The sequence below is a fragment of the Littorina saxatilis genome, unplaced genomic scaffold, assembly GCF_037325665.1.
Source record: "Littorina saxatilis isolate snail1 unplaced genomic scaffold, US_GU_Lsax_2.0 scaffold_869, whole genome shotgun sequence".
Classification (NCBI taxonomy): domain Eukaryota; kingdom Metazoa; phylum Mollusca; class Gastropoda; order Littorinimorpha; family Littorinidae; genus Littorina; species Littorina saxatilis.
This window is the reverse complement of record NW_027126963.1, coordinates 54,517-58,673: the sequence shown is the minus strand read 5'-3', so window position 1 is coordinate 58,673 and position 4,157 is coordinate 54,517. Positions and strand designations below refer to the sequence as shown.

Genomic DNA, 4,157 nt, shown 5'->3' with positions numbered 1-4,157 from the left:
TATCCTTTCCTGAGGGGCACACCACTACCACGAACATTCCCACTGGAAAGCACTGCTCCAACGTCACCACAGTGCAGAAATCCAAGCCCTCGTGCAGGCTGCATCCATTATTGAGGCTCCTCTAGCGAATGCCTTTAGGCGGTCTTCCTCACAGATGCACTCTCAGTTCTGGAGGCCCTCGCAGGGGGAAAATTCCCACACCTCATGGAGAAACTCCACAACGTCGGACAACAAAGGCGAGTGGTACTGCACTGGTTACCTGCCCACAGACTGCGGGATCCCCGGAAATGAGAGGGCAGACAGGCTTGCCAAACTCGGAGCACAGGGAGACCAAGCAGACATCCCTGTCAGCTTCACGGAGAAGAAAACCCTCATCAAGGCAGCGTTTAGGCCCAGGAAAGGGAAGGATGACTATCATCTCCTCACACGACGTGAGCAAGACGTGCGGATGCGACTCCGCACCGGGCATGACCGCCTAAATGTCCTCGTGTCCCAAAAGATGAAGCTGGTCCCCTCCCCTATGTGCAGCTGTGGACTAGAGGATCAGACCACTGAACACATCCTCCAGCGAACACATCCTCCAGCGATGCACCATCCTGCAGAGCCTGAGAAAAACCGTGTGGCCAACTGCAGTCTCCCTCCACTGCAAGCTGTACGGAGGAAAGGAAGACCTGGAGAAGACGGCATCATTCGTCTCGCTGTCCGGGCTGACAATATAACGTGTGTGATCGACAAGAAGAGAAGAAGAGATAAACCAAGAAATCTGGTGTGTGGTTTACGCGAGCTAAATAGCAATTCAAACGAACTGTTTCATTTAATGCTATTAAATAGTCTAGCTATTCTGATGGACACGTGGGGGAATTCGGGGGCTGTGATTGGATGGTCTCTTCCGATCATCAAAGCATAATGGCACTTACATTCATGTAGTCGTTTATAACTGAGGTTGAAAAATTCGCTTCATGACGAGAAAAGTATAAATGCAATTCACCCAAACTGAAAACTTCGCTGCCGTCTCTTCTCCTCCCCTTGTTGCATCCTAGTTCTTCAGTTGTTTCTAGTTTTCCGTTTATGTTGTGTTTTGGTCTTCTTCATAAGTATTCTTGTTCAAAATTAAAAAAAAACCATCAAACTTCTTTTTGTTGTATTCGAATGAACTAATAAAAAGCTGTTTAACAGCTGTGTTGTCAAATCGAGTTTTTTTCCAAAGTCAGTGTGGCGCCTGCGCAAAACTAATGCGCCTAAGACTGAAACGGCGTCTGCTATCAAAACCTGAGATCAACGCATCGACGCAGAAACTGTCATTTTGTAAGTTTGGAACAACAAATCAAGGTCAGAGCAGCTATATAATCACTATTGTCTTTTCAGCGTAGCAATAGGGTCCGATATTCAGACTCGAACAAGTATAATGCGACTCGTCTTCGACTCGTCGGCATTATACTTGTCTCGTCTAAATATCGGACCCTATTGCTACGCTGAAAACACAATAGCTGTTAATATTGCAAGTGTGTTCCATAAGGTTAGAAATGTTAGAATCGTTTTGTAAACCATTTGAGACATACTGGGGCTTTAAACATGTAAACATTTGATTGAGAAAAGAAAAAAAACCAATGAAGACAGATGCTTCCCGTTAAAAATAAAATAAAAAATAAAAAAAAAACGTGAGAGAGAAGGCAAACAAAATAACGGTTGCAGCCACCTGCATGCACCTGAGGTTAAAACCAAAAACAAAATCAAAATCTCCTCGTGTTTTTATTTCTTTCTGTTTGTTTGGGTTGTTGCTATTGACTTTGAAACTGAAACACCGGCGGAAACGTCGGTAACGCATGCGCAGAGAAGAGCAAGCATGGGGAATCTCCTATTCTAAAAATAGCCAACACTGCATGGTAGCTGCCGACCTTACGCAGGACTCACATGAATACCGGAGGAAAATAAATAATTGCTGGGCAGTAAATGAATAAATACTGGGCGGTAGTTAAACGACAGTTTGACTTTGTAGGACACAATTTTGCAGCATTTATATATATGGGCCTGTTTATCTCTTCCTACTAACAAACAAATGAAAATTATAGGGATGTTAAGCTTAAAGAAGCAGCTTTTGTATAACACATGTTCATTTATGTACAAAGTCGTCTATCACAAGTTTTGACTAAATGTTTTAACGTTGACTGGGAATCGAGATGAGGGTCTGGTGTGTGCGTGTGTGTGCGTGTGTGTGTGTGTGTGTGTGTGTGTGTGTGTGTGTGTGTGTGTGTGTGTGTGTGTGTGTGTGTGTGTGTGTGTGTGTGTGTGTAAAAAAAAAGGAGAATTAAATGAGCTCACACATTAAAAGAGTATGTTCGGAAGGCATGAATTGGCAACAATGGCATCAATATGTTGATGTCAGCAGAGAAACTTACAAACAGCAGCAAGACTCTCACTCAAGTACATAATTCAAAAGAAAGCAAATCATACACATTTCATTATAACAATAAGCTATAGGTAAACAGACGTTAAAGACATAATTTAAATTAAGCCACGTGTACATTAAAAAGACATGACAAAGTTGCATCGGTTAACACAACAAAAAAACTAAACAATAAACCCCACTCATAATCATGGAAATACACAAGAACAAACAGGCATCAGTACCCTCACTGGAACTTCAACAGGCAATTGTATTTTAATCAAGATAGGGTTATAATGTAGGTGCTGCAATTCTCGCTAACTCCAGAAATCGATCCAGTGAACATTTACTATAGTAGGCGGCGCATTGATACGCATTCAAATATTCTCTGATAGCTGTGGTGGTCATTTTTAAGATGTAGAAAGAAAAAAAAACACCCGCAAGAAAAAAACCAAGATAATATTTGATTTGAAAGAGATTACTTCTATCGAATGACGTCAATTGATGTAGGAGTTCTTCCAAGTAACGTGTGTCGATTCCAACCACTCCTTTGGGAAGATTAAGAACAGTTTTGCTTTTCATTACTCACTCAGAGAGAAGAAAACTATGTACGTAACATCACTTAAGCTAGTTGATATCACGTGAAAGGATGGGATTACAGAAACGCGTTTCTTAGGACCTTGCAGGAGGCCTTTTGTTACCTAAACGGAGTATGTGGTCAGAACAGAATCATGTTGTCCTTGTTGCAGTTGCCTGACACTAACACGAACAATAGTCGGTGACTGATTAAAATACACTTGAAATGGCAAATATGTAAAATCGAAACATCCCAGTGATCATCTTAAAATGACACCCTATCAAAGCAAAGTATATAGATACCGTTCCTCGTGAAGTCATCTTGTCTTTCCAATGAGGCATATATTTGGCAATGCATATACACTGCTTTAATCAGCCACATTCAACGTGACAGCAGCTTTGAAACTAATGTCCGAATCGGTGTCGTTGTCATTGATTCTGTAACCTGTCACACAGTAACTGGAATATCCCCGCCTATTGCGTGGTGCCTGCTGTTCCAGCTGATGTCGTATAATCCACAGAAGAGGGCGTGGAGTGAAGGTAGTCAGCAGGCTTCATCACACTGTAATTAACAGTTATTCAAGATGACCGTACGCGTGGCGGTACTCACCAGGGGTGGCGGACGAGTAAGGCTGCAGATAGCCGCTGCCCACTGACACATAGGAGGTCGGTCTCTGCTTGTTTGCTTCATCTGTGGACAAAAGAAAAACTCCTAGCATTAGTATGACAGTCAGAATGCAATTATAACCTCTCTTAAAGATGTGTGTGTCTGTGTGTGTGTGTATGTGTGTGTGTATGTGCGTGTGTGTGCGTGCGTGCGTGCGTACGTGCGTGTGTGTGTGCGAGTGTGTGTGTGTGTGTTATGTGTGTATGTGTATGTGTGCGTGCGTGCGTACGTGCGTGCGTACGTGCATGTGTGTGTGTATGTGTGTGTGTGTGTGTGGGTGTGGGTGTGTGTGGGTGTGCGTTCGTGCGCGCGTGTGTGTGTGTGTGTGTGTACTTGTGTGTGTGTGTGTGTGTGTGTGTGTGTGTGTGTGTGCGTGTGTGTGTGTGTGTGTGTATTTACAAAGTAGGCCACCCTTAGATCAAAACAATTGGTTTGAACTACCTGAGTCATTGGGATCGGCAGCTATCTCAGCATAGGGATTTTGACTCTCAGGGTTGTCCACAGATTGGCGATCATGTTGCTCTTTTGATA

General features: G+C 43.2%; 1 long non-coding RNA gene across 1 annotated transcript in view; it reads right to left on the bottom strand.

Annotated features, from left to right (window-relative positions):
- Positions 1 to 1,887: 1,887 nt before the first annotated feature.
- The window catches only part of LOC138955436 (uncharacterized), a 5,931-nt gene continuing 3,661 nt past the window's right edge, over positions 1,888 to 4,157 (bottom strand). The window contains exons 2-3 of the long non-coding RNA XR_011452232.1: positions 4,068 to 4,157; positions 1,888 to 3,650 (exon numbers count right to left, since the gene is read on the bottom strand). The exon at positions 4,068 to 4,157 is cut by the window's right edge and continues 36 nt beyond it. This is a non-coding gene — a long non-coding RNA (uncharacterized lncRNA). The remainder of the gene's footprint in view (positions 3,651 to 4,067) is intronic.